This window comes from Megalopta genalis, chromosome 15 (genome assembly GCF_051020955.1).
Source record: "Megalopta genalis isolate 19385.01 chromosome 15, iyMegGena1_principal, whole genome shotgun sequence".
NCBI lineage: Eukaryota > Metazoa > Arthropoda > Insecta > Hymenoptera > Halictidae > Megalopta > Megalopta genalis.
Genome location: NC_135027.1, coordinates 7,661,905 through 7,680,713, shown reverse-complemented (window position 1 = coordinate 7,680,713; position 18,809 = coordinate 7,661,905). Strand labels below are relative to the sequence as shown.

Genomic DNA, 18,809 nt, shown 5'->3' with positions numbered 1-18,809 from the left:
TATATTAATCAAATTTATTGTTAAGATCACGTAAAGTTAAATTAATTTATAGTAACTAATTTATACTAACTAGTCGCATACTTTTGTAGTTGTCAGGAGAAAATTAATGAAACGTTGCTTAAGTTACACTGTATGTATAATTATTGCATGCATATATAGTTGGTCGAAAAAGAACGTATTTTAATTGTCTGCATGTGAGAAACCGTTTACAAGTAGTTCAAATTTTACTGTAATAAAGAAAATTGATTGAGGATATTATTTTACATGTGTGAACTATATGTAAAATGAATTTATAAGTTATTAGAACGTTTAGAATGACTCGGATTTTCGATTTGCTACGGACGACAGATTATGATGATTCAGCCATTCGTCTGAAACTAATTTATTCAATCGTGACAAAAGCAAACGCGAAATGAATGAATAATCGATAAGTAGATTGGAGCTCTTTGCGCGAATTCGAGTGTTTTTGGACTAATCGACGAAGACGAGGATTTTCCAAGAGTATTAAATCTGTGATAAAATCTGTTGAAATTTTCATCGGACTTTAAACGACGTCGTTTTTCATTTGATGAGAGCGAAGTACGAAATATAATTTCGACCACGAGTTTACCGCGTTAATTTGATCGATTGGGTTAAATTGCTCGTAAATTGTTACGCGAGTATACGATTTCGAACGAAAATTTGATTTTGCGGTTTAAATGACTGATAAATCATTCGGTAAGAAACGATCTCGAATTAAAATGGTACGGTGGTCGCATCGGATCCTTTTTTTTCCAGGAAGAAATTTGAAAGATCGTAAAACGTTTTAATAGCCGTTGACGCAAATCACAATTAGTGCGCATTGCCCAATAAATTTCCTCGATGAACTTATCACCGTCGACGATGTCAAGATTCCGAGGACGAAAAGTCCTTTAAACGGCTGTCCAACTGATTCCAGAATCGAAACACGAGTGTTCATAAACACGAATAAATATCTCGGAAGTTATGGCTGTGTAAACCATAGTCCGTGGACGTTATTTATGTTTATACGACTGCAATCATCAGTGAAAATGGTAAGCATGCGTAACGGCGACATTTAGTAGGAGTGAAACGCGAGGTACGACCGTCGTTTATGGTGCACGCGAGGAAAATTCTGTAAAAGCAAAACGTTTGTACCCGGGACGAAAAATATGCTAACCAAAATCAACGATCGCGTTGTTTAACTTTGTGATTTCGAAGTTAAATATCTGGAGAATCTGACGATATCGCGACGGAACGTGAACGGTTCAAAATTACAAGAAATGTCAGAAACACTGCTGCCGTGTTTGCTGACGCAAATCATGTGGTTATCATAGTAAACGTCTAGAGGTTTGCGAACTAGTCGAGCGAGTATTTGATATGAATTCTACGCGATAACTGGATCAGGCAAAATAAAAATTGTAGGCAAAAAACAAAAGCCACCTCGGAAGTTTTTCGTTTCCTTAATAATTATAGCTTCGGTTCTTTTACCTTTTCTCCTCCTGAAAGTTGCATCTACTCATTTCTGTGGCAAGTGCATAACGCAGTCTGGTCATAACAGAAGAAAGACAGTTACAGTATTAATATTAAAAAGACGATTCTCATGAGAGAACGAAGTTTGATATAAATATTTAACATTGAACACACCTGTATACTGTTTGTACTACTTCTAAGCACGCTCACTCTCAAGACCTCACTCGTACAAAGAATAATAATAATATTTCAGCAGAACGGAATGACAAATTGAGACATTGGGTGCAGAAACATCTTAACTCGAATTAAGTCGTTCTTGCTGGATCCGTCATTCTTTGATCTTCTATGAGCAAGTAATTTCAGGCCATAATGATTAATGTGCGTTTAAGCAAGAATTCATAAAAACTAAATACAAAGTTTTTTTTTCTGCTTCGATTTGACTTCATTTCTTAACAAGACTATCCGATAATTGCTGAAAGCAAATATGTTTCCGCATTCACTGATATTCAACGACTGTGATTATTTCAAACGATCGCGTTTGAATGGTAAATGATCGCCGAGCGACAATATTATGTTTGTTTATATCAGGAAATTTCGTTCGTTCTAATTGTGTCGTATAAAATCGATACATAAGCATTTCATTTCTCCTCTTTGAAGCTTATATTGGAAACTTAAATTCGAAACACCAGATCCTGTTGTACGAGCTGCTTCAGGATCATCATAACGATTCAGATATAATGTCCGAAGTTGCATAAATTATTCCAACTGAATATGACTGTCTAATGAAGAATACTCGAAACGTTTCCCCTAACCGAAGCGAAACAGAAAAATGGACTGGTGTGCAATGGTATGTAGCAATAAAAGAGAAGTACTAACTAAGTCGAGTAGTACTATTACTGTCGAGATGTGATATTTAGGGTCGCACAGCATATTCCATTGTAATTAATTAGAGTTTTTATCTAGCGGGCGTATCGAGCCGAGGCTGCCGATGTTCAGTGTGCACGTGCACACACCGATAAACGTAGTAAGGGAACGGTTAGTGTGTGCCGTGTACCGCAAGATTCCGCGGGGAAATAAATTCACGGCGTTTAAGGATAGCCGATTTTTGCCCCGGTTCGATTTTACAGCCTCGGCACTCGTTTCGAGCGGACGATTTTACTTAACACTTGCCATTAGTTAGCGGTCATAATCTTTTTCATCGCGGGCAACTAGAATTCTCTCGATCTCTACGCACCGGTGACCGTAGTCGCGCGACCGAAATCAGGAATCAGGAACAACCGGACGTGGAAGAATTTTATACGTGTCGTGCACTTGGCAAGCATGCATGTAGAACGAAGTGCAGTAAACCGGGCGCATTGCCACGGACGACGCAACGTGACCCTAACTCCGGCATCACAATTCGCGGCAACTTTTCGGACTTCCGTGTGCGTGCGCGGCTTTATTTATTCGTTTTCTGGTTAACGGACTCGGCCAGCAGGAAATCGAGCGGCACAGTCGCAATTAGTTTTCCGGCCGGCTCCAGGATCCATTGATTCGCTCGAGACGAGCCGATCCTCTTCTTTCGGTCTAATACGCCCGAGAGGAAGTAGCGGCCGCGCTCGCGAGCAAATTAGGTTTCGGCCGAATTAGGACTGAGAAGCAGATCGGATGATAGCATTGTTTCAGATCCGCGATATTTGTACGTCGATGTAACAACGAATCTTCGTTGAACGCGCATCCCATGCATAAGCGATCTATCTGTAAGACGCAGAAACTTCGATCTGCTTTGATATTACCTTTAGGTCAACGCTTGCACACGATGCTGCGCGCAGATTAGAGATGGAAACAATAGGAACACGCCTGAGAATAAAACATGATTGAAGCTTACAGTTTTGCCTACCGAGGAGTAGGACAGAGGAGCCAATTACTGCGCTCTGTTCGACGATCGAAATAAATTTTGCGGTATTTCAAGAACTCCCGGCTTTCACGCGTGTTTTTAACTTCGGCGGATAAATGATCGATCGATGTTGAATAGAAAAATTTGATAAATATGATAATAAAAATAATAATATTTGATAAATATACAGTCAATCGTGCCCGAAAACGAACCAAAGGCGCAGCGATTGGTCATCTCACGGTATAACCGGCTTCGCGCTACTCTAACGTTGCATTTATTCGGAGTGCATAGAGATTTTCTAAACGATAACCAAATGTCGCACGTTTGTGAAATATGACGAAAACGTCGGCTAGTCGTTTCTTTTCGTTTCGCGCATTTCGAACAGTACGTTTCAGAACGGCTTTTACGATTTCGTTGTTCCATTGAATGCCGACGCAACATTGCGTGAATTAATTCACGAAATATTCGACTGGAAGAATTTCGGGGGAAATATTACTACCTTTATGCCGCGGTTGAAAGACCCGTCCGAACAACGGCCGAGATTTCAAATTATATGAAAAAGCGTTTGCGGGTAGCCTGCCCATGGCTGTGGCCTGTATTAAAACGATTCGCGCTTTTAAAGCGTTCTTTTACATTCACGGAATCGCTCTTGACCCACTCTCGCCGGTACATAGTAATGCCTAGAAAATTTACGATTATAGCGTGAAGCCGGATACCCGAGTTTTCGTCTTCGCGACGGCATCGCGAAGAAACGCCGCGCGGAATTGAACGGCAAAAGTGTCGGTGCCTCATTTTATACTCAATTTCATGTGATTTATATCCGGTATCACGTGATAAAGGGAGATACTATTTCCCCCCCCCCCCCTCCTCTTTATCCGCCAGTTAATACGATCTCTCGCGTTTCTTTCTATCATAATTACCGGGCTTCGTTTCACTACCGCTTTCGGAGAAATTGATTACAATATAATCGATACGATGATTGCATTAGATGATCGCAGTGCGGTTTTTTTACTAATTAGAGGTACGGAAAATTGCGGCGGTAAAGGAAGGAATGACGCTTTAAAATTTCTGGTTTATGATCTTGATTATTAGTATGGATATTATGTTTAGTAACAGCAAAACTCTGAGCAACGAAAATTGGATTCGCGATAGCACGATCATTATGTAAAGGAAATGAGGTGCTGGGTATTTTAGTAGACAACGTTATTGCTGTTATCTCTGCTTCGCAGGGCTCATAAAGATGAGCCATCGAATATTTGCGCTGTTCTCAATCTAAGGAAATTTCTTCAAACATGACCGACTTTTGCACCAGACAGATGTACAAATGTTTCACATTATTGATATTAGCGAGGTTATTTATAGAAAGTAGATCCGGAAGATCGCGATCGGACACATGAGTCGGCTTGATATCGTTTCTTCTTCGTGGTGGTACCAAGAAAAAGAGCAGGATTACGTTACTGAACACGATCTTTTCAATTACGTAACTGTGAGTGCTATCGAAAAATTGATCGAGAGATCTTCGTCCGTGAAACGTAAATCTTGAATTCCTCAAGTCGACCTCCAATTTGGATTGGAAAAATGCAGCCACCCAATTGTCACAATTCTACGAAATTGGTAAAGAAAAATCGTCGTTTATATTTCACAAATCGAATACATTTCACGACGAACCGCTTGATGCCCTTCACCTACTCACGCGTGTTACTTTATAAGAATGAAAATTTGATAAGCTGCGTTGCCATTTTTATTCCAATTTATGCTTGAAAATTGAGAAGTCCGTTCAATCGTTTCCCATGAAACACGTTATCGTTCCAATATCTCGGCGAATTAAACGGCGCGTCGGTGTTGCTTCTCGACGCGAGAAACATCGGGAAAGTTAGCGAACGGTTGGAGAACAAATTCGGGGAAGCCCTTCTCCTTCGTTTCAGGTACGAGATATCAGCGTCGAGCAGGTAGAACGAAATCGGGGGGACGTAGGCGAGGAGGATGAAACAGAGGAGCAAGTGAAACGAAGAAGAAACAGACTACTCTGTTAATGCGAAGTAATGGACGAAGCTAACTCGCGAGCTACACAAATAATAGGCTACCACTCAGACAACGACGTGTTTGCGAGCGCCAATTCATTCTTTCCTCCCCGCCTCGGCCCTCCATTCTCGCATACTTCAATAACAGACCGCCGCTTCGAAATGGCTAATTCAACTTTACGACGGAAGCGGTTACGGGCAACAGGCCGCCGGTTTTCTGGGTCCGTCCGACCGCAAGAAGGGGGGCCGGCTGTTATGCAGAACGAATGCCGGCTAGCCGATTCGAGAAATACCGATCTCGTTTACGAGAAGGACTCTTAATCTCCTACATGATCGTGGCACGCGCTCGTATTCAACAGTAGCTTCCTGGCAAGCGCATTTCTTCCAGGTAGAGAGGCTGCTTAGCGGCAGCAAGAGATAAATGGAAATACGTGGAACCCGCTGGAGAAATGCAAGGAGCGCAATTAAGATTTTTCTTCTGGTGCACACGTGAGTCCGCCGGCGGGGCTCGAGGATACTTTGCTGGAATCAATGTCAAATGGTTTAAGGCCGAGCGCGGTAACAATACCACAACATATGGCTGACATTTATTGCGCGGCTGCCGGCGCTGCGCGAACCCTCTGAATTCTAATTGAAGCGGGAGAAGTAATACTGTGTGGTTGTGTAGGGTAGTGGGTGACCAATTGCTGTGCCTCCGGTCTGCTCTCGGGCATAATTAATTTCATATTTATCGAGTAAGACGTATGATGTTTTTCTATACAATAATCAAATTTAATATGCTTCGTTCGATATACAGGGTGTCCCAGGTTTTAATGTTCAAACTTCGTCAGTGTATTCTATGGCACAAAGTCAGAAAAAAATGTTATGTAAACATAGGTCATATAGAGCTTTATTAAGAAGTTATAACAAAAATTCGGAATAGGAATAGTAATCGACTTGCTGTTACTGCGAGCATTGTTGAATAGATCAGCACATGCCTTGTGTTTATGTAAGCTGTGTTTATTAATACATTTCGAAATGTATTAATAACCGTTGTTGACAATACATGTCGACACATCGATCGAAGATTTTTCTTTTATTTTTTATTTTTTTTTTTAGTTGATTACTATTCCTAGTTTGAATTTTTGTTATAACTTCTTAATAAAGCTCTGTATGACCTATGTTTACATAACATTTTTTTCTTACTTTGTGCCATAGAATATAGTGACAAAGTTTGAACATTAAAACCTGGGACACCCTGTATATAAAGTTAATTATCCTCGAAAACAAACCATTATTACTTTGAGCTCCTCGTATGTTGTATGTATAACTGTCGCTGGTAATATCAGTAACAGCGGATTTTTTCGTTTATAGGAAAAATGTGTAGATCAAACGCGAAACATTAAATACGTTTAAAGAATTTAAGAATGCCGTTGCGCTCATTTTAACCCGTTGAAATGATTAAGAAAGGAAATAAGCGTGTATGGAGCTCCATTAGGGTAAGTGGGTCAATTACCGTGCTCTCCCCTGGTTACTGTGCCTTCGCAATATTTAAAGACAACATTATTGAATTGGAGATACTGAGTTTTTTTTAAATAAAATTTGATCTGTCGTTTTCGACAGGCAATCGAAACTTTAACTTCTTACGGTGTATAAAATGTGGCAACTGACTTTTTAAATTTCCGATAATAGTTTGACGTGTCTTTGCCATGATCTTGTTAAGAGACTTAAGAAACGCGTTTCAAATAAAGACGAAATAGATACGAAAATGATGCTTTATTTATATAGTATAGGTAAAAATGAAAAGGGTATAGCTAAAAAAAAAGCTATTTGACTCGTGGAAAACTCCAGGAATCGCTCGCACGGGCACAGTAATCGAAACACTTGCCCTACTTAGCTCCTAATTTTTATTTTGCATAAAGATCGGCTGTCTACTTATTGGAACTGTAAACGCTCTAATCGTTGTAACTATGAAGAAAATGGTACAACAGCGGGTTAAGCGGCGTAGAACCGAGATAAACAGCCCCGGACTCGTGGCACATTTCGTCTCGGCCGATCGAGCAAATAAAAGCCGGGGTGCGTAACAAGCCGCGAAAGAAAAATTCTGAATGCCCAAAATGGGGACAAGGGAAGACCCAAAGAAAGGAAGAGTGAGAGCGGCGTTCTCCGCGTTTCTCGATGAATTATCGTAAAAGTACTTCGCCGTGGCAGCGTCGCTCCATGTACGAACGGAGCCGCGGAGAGTTTATTCCGGTGAGCATCCCGCGATTGCCTTATTCGTTGCGCCGATGGGTGTCTTCCTTCGCTGGTTGGCTCAAGATTCGCGAGTGTACGACCTTGACATCGTTCGTCCTTGGTCCCGAGGGGAAACCGTGCGAAAGTAATTTTGCAACCTGCTTTTTTCCCCGGCGCACGGTCCCCCGGCGTCGATCCGGAAAATGGTCCGATCCGTGCCAATAAGCACCGAGTTCCGTGCTAAAACCGCAACGCCGACGCGACGGCGTTACGGTTTTCACCGGCCCTCTTAGAAACTGGCTCGAGACGCGATTCTCGCGAGCATAACCGGCCCGAGAAATTCATCGATACTAATTCGAACTCGAAGCGTCCGAGAGAGACCGGACCTGGCGATCTCGGCCTGGTCTAGACGTGGCTCGCGCGGATCCGCGACGTGAGCGCCCAGTTTCCAGAAGTTTTCGCCGAAAAACCAGGACCTCGGCTGCATGGGGAACACGTATACGTAACTTACCGCCGGGGTCTCGGCCAGAAACGCTCTTCAATCCTGGCCGAAGTTTTACCGGTGGCCAGCGTACACTCCCGGTCAAAAAGATCACCGACGATAGCATTCGGTTCTGAGAGATGAACTCAATATTCACCGAAGTTTGTGAATAATACATTGCGAAAGTTGAGCCGAGTTCACACTGTCTACCCGGAAACTTGGTAATTTATTTAATGAAATAAAAATGATGAAGTTAGGGTTTAACCTTCCTGCATTCCGATGGTACGAAACTTTGGTGCACTGAATGTATCGACGAAAAAGTGCACTTACAAAATCGAAACGAAAGAAAGTGAAGCCAGATACAAAGTTTATCGGATTTGGGAATTATGATGATTTCGTTAGGATTGAATGTACGATGATTAAAGGAGCTGTGATCCCTTAACTCAATTACGTGTCCGAAGATCAAGATCTTTGGAAGTGATTTATTTGCCGAAAGCTTCTTAAGTATTTCTTTGCTTTTCCATTAATTTTCTTTTAAATAAAAATAACAGAAGAAATTATTACGTAATATTGATTAAAACAGCTTGTTGTATTATGAAAGAAATTATTGTCGCTTTCAAAGCATTCTTTAAGAAACCTCCAACTGTTGAACTTCGATTTTGAAAGAACTATTTTATAGAAAACTCCGAGTAGATAAAGTGTTAACTTGTCTTTTAATGTTGAATCAAGCTAGTAATGAAGATTTTGGACACAATTTATTAAATGTGTATAATTATTCATTATTCGTTAAAGAGACTACAAACATAGATATGCATTTTCCTTCTCTTATAAAGAATTGTGATTGACCATGATTATTGTGGTTGTAGAACAAATCATAACTCAAATGATTAATACTTTATCTGTCGGCAATCTTCTAACAATATTTAAAAAGCTATCTTTCTTTAAAAAAGATTGACTAATTTCCTTTATTCAAGCTTACATTATAATAAAAATGGCGAAGAGACAAAATAAATTCAGTCTTGTAATTATTATAATGCAACACACGTTAGTCATTTTAAGAGCTCGGTAAATTGAGTGTTAAAGTCAACGATCAACATTTAAGAATTTCTTTAACAATTGATTCAAAACTGCATTAATTTCGAAATAATTGTTCAAAAGAAAATTATCGAGCTTTTCTCTTAAACACAGTTCAATCATAGAAAAGCCTGTTAACCCTTTGCACTCTATTGATGACTCTGAGGCACCACTAAAAATTGTAACAGCGCGTTCAAAGATAATAATACACTATCAAATCTTTTTGCATTAAAAAAAAATTGTTAAAAGTGACTGTTGAATGAATCACAAGACTGATTTCATATGCCTAAAATGCACTATTTTCAAGTCATAAAAAACGGGAACACCGAAAGTCAAATGAACAATTTTGGATTTAAAGTTAAACTGGCTTCGAGTACAAAGGGTTAATATTGTTCGAGTAGATAAAGAGTGTTGGAAAATTTTTATCCTTTTGTCCGAGAGTGTATCCGTGTGTCACCCGAGGCGCAAAGGACATCCAGCGACCCAATCCACCGAATAGACGATATCCACACCCCCGCGTGTTTCTCGGACCGATATTCCTTCCCCCGAAGAGATTCACTGGTCGAACACGGAATTGAAAACTGACCAAGTTCACGCAACGCGGATTTACGGTACACGTCCCGGGACGCGTAATTTACCTTTCGATACTCCTATCGAGTTAATTCCTCGAGATCCTGAGGTGTCTAGCCCTGAGACAGTTGATAAGATCATTCCGAGCGTTTGGCGCTCCTAACGCTCTCCGCGTCCTTGTCGCCCGCAAACCTGATAAGAGCTTCGGTCTCGTCATCCGACTTCAGACGTATTTAAAGGCTTTTTATTTCGTGCCTCTCCACTTGTTTGTAAATTTAACGTTCCCAGCGATTGGATCTACGACATTTTGTAATCTTATTGCACGGTAATTTCCGTAGAACTAGTTTTATTCAAGTTTCGCGTTATCGCGATATATCGGTACGACTGTTCAAGGTCTAATGTAAATTAACGTGAACGTAGAAAGAGGCTGTTTAAAGAATTTGTAATTACATAACATCCCAAGTTGAATATTTCGATATGGTATGCAAAAATATAGAACCATTAACGTCGTGCACCAGCATCTAGTGATATTGCAACTGGAAGTGATAAGCGAGAGACGGGTCTGCTAACTTTAAAACTGCATTTTTGTTTAAAAAAAAAAAACAAAAAAAACGGAACACCGTGCTTGAAATAGGAGTACATGCGATAAGATACATTTTAAGTCTGTTTTACGCAAGCAGAATTAGCTGTGTCCATGCAACGCAGGATAAACAGTTTCATGTGGAGAATTCATATTTTAAGAGAGCATTAGTCCCTACAGCAGCTAATTACTGCAACAGCTTTTAAATTGAGGTAATTATTATAAATTGGGAGGCGTGGAAAGGTATAAAGTTACAATGTGTCGGTGCATAAATTACTCTTTGCACTTTAAGGATAAAATCGTAATTAAAAGCACGAGACCCATTACTAAACTTTAATCAATCTGCACGACATTATCCGCGTTATTACTCATCGACGTTTCGTGTGTGTAATAACTTGACTTCGTAAATTGTTATCACTTCGGCTGTAATTCATACTCATAACTTCGTGATGATTATTGCAAGTTCAATTACTATGCGGCTCTTTCTCATTTTGCCGTTGTATTATCATAAAACCATTAAGCTGCGTATTCCGCGGAAAAATATCAAGTACGTGCTGATGAATTATTAAACTGTAGCATTCTACATGGAAATTAGAACAAGAAGGAAACATAAAATGAGCAGCGTGACGAAATTTGTCATGCTCCCGAAGAGCAGAATTAACATTAAGCGTCTATAAAACAACTGGCCTAAAACCTCTTCTTTTCGTTGTTGCGATTCTTCGCGCGCAAGGCAAAATACATTATATCGTTCGAGCACCTTGTAAACTGTATTAACGAGCTAATTAAAATCTTCATGTATGATTAGAGATCGGATGAATTATTTATCAGTACATAGGTATGTTACGAGTCTCATTAAACCGTAATACACGGTAACTCAACCAGACATTAATAGCTCCCGCTACGCGTTTCAGGCCAATTATTCAATACATTTTAATACCTCACGTTTTGATATTAACGAAAAGAACGACCTAAGAAAAAAATATTTTCTTGTAAGACTCTTTCGAAACTTTCGATAAATGCTAGGTTGTGTAATAAATGCGTTCGCGATTTCTTGTAAGAAATATAGTACTCTCAGTCGTCGACGCGAACGGCGATGTCTCACTTGACACGAGATCGTTAATGAAACGTGCACATTTAAATTTCCCGACGGATCTTTTATTGTCATGGTCGTTCGTAGCTTACCAATAATAACTTCTGGACGATGTCCAGCACTGCACGGCCGATCGTGCGTTCGCAAAAAGCAATTCGTTCATAACATCGATGGGCGTGTTTCAATGAAAAATCGAGCCACTCGTTCTTCCGTTCCTCCGATAGAGTAAGAGAGTTTACAAAATGATCCGGAGTGATCAATTTGATCGAGTCTCCGCCCGCGTAATATAGGTCTCGTGCGATTTTTTGCGCACCGGCCGGTGCGTTTTGTTGAACCGCCCGGAGCTTCAATTTCGAGAGATCTATACATATAACACCCATGACACAGATGAATGGGCCGCAGTTCCCTCTGTATGGTTTTCGTATCTGTTAGTATCTGTTCTACATTTATAATACCCTGGAACCGTTACAAGATCAGTGGCTGAATGAATAAACGCGCGGCCACTCCGCACCACGCAAAATTAGAGTTTACAATTATCGCCTTCGGTGGTACTCGAATCTCGAATATAATGGAGCGGATCGTTCATTGCGCTCTTCCCGCTGTATTTACGAATCGGATTCCACCAATGATCCGTAACAAGCACGCGATCAAAACGTATCTAACGGGGTTAGCCTCTCAAAAACTTGCCCGTTGAAAATTCAATGCTGGTTTTAATTAGGGATGCCGAGCCAAGGCAGATCTTTCAACGATCGATCTTTTTATGGGCATTCCTAGCTTCTCGATTGCAGCACTGGAACGACGTGGAATCTCCCAAATTTAATTAATTTTTATGCAAAATCAATTGCACCAATTGCAAGGAATAGAAGTCAAGCAGCAACACTTCATTTTTTCCTTGAATCATTTTAATAGATTGAAGATTATACATTGACATTTCAAAATGCTTTTGAAATGTCAATTTGTACAATTTGCAATTGTACCGTGAATGCATAAAATCTAAAATGAATCTCAGAAAGTCATAATTAATCAGAACATTTAATTAAATTCACATTCAATGACGTTTTACATTATACTTCGACAAGATGTATATTCAAACATAACTTGCAGTTAGCGTTCTTTATTCTCAATGCACTTTTACATACCTAATAGGGAGACATACCTCGTAAACATAGTTATTAAAATTTTTGAACCATCGACAGTGGTATATCAGTAACAAAACCAGGTATATCGAATGCAAAATAGTGAAATCATTTAAAGAATTTAAAACTATTGCTCTATTCTTTTCAACTTATCGCAAGCATTGAAAAAAGAAAGATATGTATACGTAACTCCTCTATCTTGCAATTAATACAGACTAATTTTATTTTGCACAAAGATCCACGGTCTGGTAATAACATGACTTTTCGATCATAAAATGCGTCCAGACCAGAGCTGGACAGAACGTAATCTGATTAATGATTAACGATCATAACTCGTTAGTTATTATAAATTGTTACAGATTAGTTATAATGACTAACGAGTAAAAATCACGAACGATCAATCAGATTACTTTTCGCCCAACTCTGATCCGAACCAGCAATCGGAGCGACACACGATTAAGTGTCCTCGGCGCGGCTACGGCATCCAGAAAATGGCTCCGGATTGAACTTCGCGATTGAAATCCGTTCCATAAACCACCGAATTGTCGTTTTACAGACAGAACATATCGACCGCGTTGTCGAAGGAAAACGTGGGATGCGCAGAATATCTCGCTGGATATCTCGGATCGGCCACGAATATGGAAATTATGAGCGAGTTCATGGTAGAAGAAGCGTCACGGACTTCCTGCGGCGTATTTTGCTTGGGTCGCAGTCGAAACAATAGGTTGCTGCGCGTTTCTTGCGGGCGGCGAGAAGAGCGAAAGAAATTCCGGCAGCTAGTTGACCGCGCGAGTTTGAAATGCCTGGAAGCGTATCCCGATCGTCTCGGCGTCGCCGGCCGATCGGTCGGCGACACGTTCGACGGCGGATCTAATGGTCGAAACGGAGCCGAACGCGGCCAAGACGGGTGCACACGCGAGGCGGTTCGCAAAGCGAGTCGCTGATTAACGCCGAGCGATTAGCGTACGCAACGTGACACCGTTTTAAACGGCGATCGCGACGCGACTACGGGCGCCGTTTTTGCCGATTCATTGATATGCGGCCGGCGACTTAAGAGGATTCATCGGTACAAGGGAACAAGACAATGGCCAGCGGCGTCTGTGGCCCTGTTCCACGACGCCCGGCCGAAAATGCGCCTCACGTGCGAGCAGACGTGCTCGCCGACTGCCGACACGTCCGAAGGATCAACGAGAAGGATCGATCGCGGCTTGTCGCCAGAGAACACATCGTCGTGAGAACTTTTCCGAAAAGTCCGGATCGAACCGACGCGCGGCACGGATCGACTCCTTTTGTTCGCGACATGCTCGGCCGAATTGATTTGTTGGCCAGGCGAGTTACCCGACTTCCGGTTCGCCTTCCTTCCTCCAGAACGATTAGAAAAACACGTCCAGACTTTCGGCGTCTGCGATTTGCGAGCACGCTTCCATGCATGCACGGACACCTAGCAAACAGCCGTGAGCTCGAATCGGAAAACGTTGCGGAACCTTTGAATAGGGTCCATTTCAAAGTCGCGCCGGTTTCGAGAATTTCCTCGCATCGCGTGTTGCAGAACACAGAACCGAGATAGAAGTTCCAGTTGGAATTGATCAAAATTCATGTCGCTTCGTGATATTCTAATATCGATAGCAGTTCTAATATCGATATCACAATAGCAAGTATCGAATATTATTTATTAATAGATATTGGGTTGGCAACTAAGTAATTGCCGATTTGTTCAATGAAATAAAAAATTTTTTTTACTTGGAATGAAGTTTGATCTGCAATGTATTTTCCATTTTGTTCGATGACCTTTTGCCATCTCTCTGACAACTTGAAAATTCCACGCTCGTAGAAAGTCTGATCCTTTTCGGCCAAAAACTGAGTTAAGTGAGATTTTACAGCGCGTCATCGTCGTTAAAAGTTTTACCACGAAGGGAGTTGTCCAGGGATCGAAATAAGTGGTAATCCGATGGCGCGAGATCAGGGCTATATGGTGGGTGTAACATCAATTCCCAACCAATATCCATCAATTTTTGCCGAGTGGACAAAGACGTGTGCGGCCTAGCATTGTCCTCGTGGAAAACGACACCTTTACGATTGACCAATTCTTGTCGCTTTTCCTTGACCGCTGCATTCAATTTGTCCAGTTGCTAACATTCACGGATAATAAAAAATAACATAATAATAATAATAATAATTTTATCATATAACATTTACGGATATCATAAAAATGGGAGTGAGAGACATCTATAACTGCAATCGGCAATTACTTAGTTGCCAACCCAATATATTTATGTTGAGCGACTCGCTATGGACGTTCCAAGATTGTTCTAACTTGTTCCAAGATGATTTTCGAATAATTCGTCGTGTTTCTCTCGCGAGAGCTCCCCCAATGGGTGTTCTAAGATAATTGTAACTTGTTCCAAAGTGATTTTTGACCGTCCGACCTTTTCCAATCAAAAATTCTAAGATAGCTACAGCATGAGCCAAGAAGCTTTTCGATTACTTCGCATGTTCCTCTCATGAGACCTTCCTCAATAAATGTTCCAGCATAGACCTAGCTTGTTCCAAGATTCGTGTACTTGCCAGAGTTATAACGTCTCTGTGAAAACCGACGTGAGAAGATGATCGAATAGTTGACCAATCTGAACTCGCGACGTGTTTAGCAAGAATTTTCGTGTTTCTTTCTTTTATCATTATTTTAAGACGTCTAGACTTGTACATCTGTCTACAAGTTTTAATTAAAAGTTGCACGTTGATGAACTTTGTATATGAATCGGCGAGGGTAAACTTTCTGATCTGTTTAAGCTTGTAGTTTCTCAACGTTCTTCGTTTACTTTGGTGCATAGTTAAATGTTACTCCATTGTGTTCCGCTGGCTCCGATTAAATTAGTTTTTAAACTGTGAGTCGACGTACGTTGGAAAATATTTTAATCTTCACAGTGAAATACTTTCGGTCGGTATATTGTTAAAAAATGAAAACACCAGAATTCCAGTTTTCTGCGATCTTATCTACATGATTATATATGTTGTTCTCATAAACATTAATTTCCTAAGTGCTTTTCATATTAATATAACCATTTTGCCATGTCATGGAGTGTTGCTCATATTGAAATTCTTATTATAATAACTGTTATTATAATTAAGCGGAAATTGTATGGGAAGCAACATACTTATAACAATGTGCTCATCTCGATATCACCACCATTAATAAGGAAATTCTGATATTCTCTTTACAGTAATTTTGAGATTATTAGACCTTGGAATCGAATCACCATTTAATTCTTTCGCTTGTTGTATCAGAATGTCAACCATACAAATAGTATCGCAAATATTAGACATTGTTCATTGTTAGAATGTGAATTTTATACATTTATGATAAAATTAGCAAATCAAATTTGAAAATGAAAATGAAGATGTTTCAAAAATATAAAGATACTGTCGTAAAAATTTGGTCTTCTTAAGATGATTAAGAAAAAAAATAAGTGTACATCTAGCTTTTATGTGTCATAATAAATGCGGACAAATCTTATTTCGCATAAAACTCCGCAGTCTACTCGTTACACTAAATCTTACATATACAGTAATGTCTCCCTAACCGACGCTCAGATTCTGTACAAAAATGGACAATTTGGGAAGAGGAGATACGATTATTCGAGCCTTGAAACCCGTTTTAATAGTTGCCGATTGTCAATAATTGAGCCGTTTATTTTGAAACTGGCATAAGTCACTTTACCGTAATGAAAAGTGGTGATCTTTTAATGTTTATACGAAATTATTTATACCGAGAAAAATATCAGTATCCTGAGATAACAAATACAAGTAAATCTTCTCAAAAGTTAGCATCCATATTTTTAAACGTGTTAAAACGCAAACCCTTTAAATATATCGACTTAAAAACAAAGTGACTTATGCCACTTTCAAAATAAACGGCTCAATTATAAAAACAAGAGGCAAGGCTCGAATAATCGTATCTCCTCTTCGCAAATTGTCCAGTTTAGTGGACAACCTAAGCGTCAGTTAGGGAGGCATTACTGTACCTACATACCTTGCATATTTCGCATATTTTCCGTGCACAAACGTCGTACGTATTTTACACGTTTATCGTGTACAAACCTCCGCGATCTAGTCATCGATGTATAAATAACAATATCCATCTCGTTGATAAATCCGACAAGCAAGATAAAATCGAATCACGTTCCAAGCGAATCTCCCATGGAAAACATACTTTCTCGCTTTTATCGCAAAACCGTTCGCCGACAGTATAAAATTCCGTTGAATATGATCGGCGAAGGATCGAGAGATCGACGTAAATTCGAGGCGTGGATGTCGGCTGTAAGTTGCGCGGTCGCGCGGCGCGCTTTCAGGACACCTCTGGGTACGCATGGTACTCCTGGAGACAACGGTGACTAGGTAGCAAAGAGAGAAGAACTGCCTTTTAGGGCAGTTAAGCGCACGACGACGACGCCTCGGTTGATCCTCGTCTCGTCTTGTCTCGCCTGGCCTCGCCTCGGATCGGATCGGATCGCCCATCGCGCTCTGCCCCGCCTCGCGTCGCATCTTCTCGCGTAAACGAACGCTTGTGCCGACGGTCCCGCGACCCCGATCCTTCTCAGAACGCGCGCTAGAGCCAGCACCGGGTTTTTAGCGCGATCTTGAAAACGGAAAATGTTTCTTTTTTCGTCGAGCTGCTGGCTGTGCCGGTGCTCGGCCATCGGCGACGCGGCTTCGACGGAGCGAGTCTGCTCCGCGAGAGTCCAGAGTTCCAGTGCGGCGCGCGTACAAATCCGCCGTCGTCGAGCGGGCAAGGGTGAGCGAGCGGGCACAGATACCTATATTCGAGCATCGGCATCTGCGGCAGCAGCAGCAGCAGCAGCAGCAATAACAACAGAAGCAGCAGCAGCATTTAGCGGCGGCGTTCATGAATATTTATCGGCGGACTAATAATCCGAAATTAACTTCGCTAACTCGGCCGGGCTCGGATTTTCGTCCGCCGTGAGAATGTGTCACGGTGAACAGTTAGCCGAGCTACGCGGAAATCGGGGAAGAAGGGAATGATCGATGGCGAACGTCATTCAGATGTCGAACAAACCCGGAATACGATGCGCGGGGAATAAGGAATGCCACAATTGGAGGAATGAGAAAGGATGAGGGTACAGGACAGGTATCGATAGGGGGAAAAGGGAAGACCGATACACCGGCCGGAAGAAAAATGAAGGAAGATAAAACTTGGAGGCGCAACCTTTCTCCGGTCGGCGGCTGCGGCGGCGTGCGGTCCAGGAGCGTTCGAGGATCGGCCGCGAGCCGAGGGAGAAAAACCGGGGAGGTTGGATATCATTGTCAATCAGATAGTAAAATTGCAAATGAGTGATAGCCGTTGCCGGGCGACCGGCGGCCCTGGGTCCGCGGGCCGGGGACGGAGAGGGGAGGGGGATCGTGATCGGCGACATCGGATCGCGGATGATATGCCCTCGCAAATAGTCATCGGGGCTTCTCGAGCGTGGAACGCAACAAGGAAAGGGCCACATCGCTGATCGTTCGGGAGATATCGGTGTTCCCGGAGCTGCCCTAGTCGAAGAAAGAGGAAAGGCACGGACGAGAGGAAGAAAAAGGGTGAAGCATGTACGTATAAGACTACGGGAGAGGACGAAGAGAAGAAAGGAGAGAAGGGCAAAGGCGGAGGAGGAAGAGGATGAGGTGGCACGATAGTGGCAAAGACGAGAAGGATGGGAGGTGGAAAACGCGGTCCGGCTACGAAATGGCCGGGCACCGACGGGGCCAACGATCGAGAATGACCACCCGACGTCTCCCTAAATAATGACAAACTCGATAACCTAATTCCTGGCATTCCTCCCCAAGAGCTGCCCGTCCTCGCGAATTACCGGCTGGACACCTACGGGAGCCCTCGAGACCGGCCCTCCGAACGATCGCAATTCGCGTCAACGTGCTCTCCAGAGCGACCGTCTTCTGCGTGGACGTCGAAGGAGAAATCATGTTCGCCAGGGGTACGCGCTAAAGTCCCGGTGGCGTGAACCAGGAGGCTCGTCTCCTGGTCCACGGTGTCCGGCGACCTGGTTGAGGGTGTCGCTATCGATCAATTATCGAGGGATTCGGAGAATCCGAGCGGCTGCACTGGTGCGGCGACGGTTGCGGTGGTGGCGATGTAGTTTTCGGGAAATGTGTCGAAGCCCACCGACCCGCGATGCGGTGTCGTTGCCCTCTTCTCTTCGGTCTGCTCGGTGCTGGTTGCACAGCCTGCCGCCGCCGCCGCCGCCGTCGTCGTCGTCGTCGTACAGCTCTCGCTGTCTCGCTCGTGTT

The 18,809-nt window shown here is 42.2% G+C and overlaps 1 protein-coding gene across 2 annotated transcripts in view; it reads left to right on the top strand.

The window, feature by feature from the left end:
- The window catches only part of m (zona pellucida domain-containing protein miniature), an 87,146-nt gene that overhangs the window by 17,569 nt on the left and 50,768 nt on the right, over positions 1–18,809 (top strand). The window lies entirely within an intron of this gene.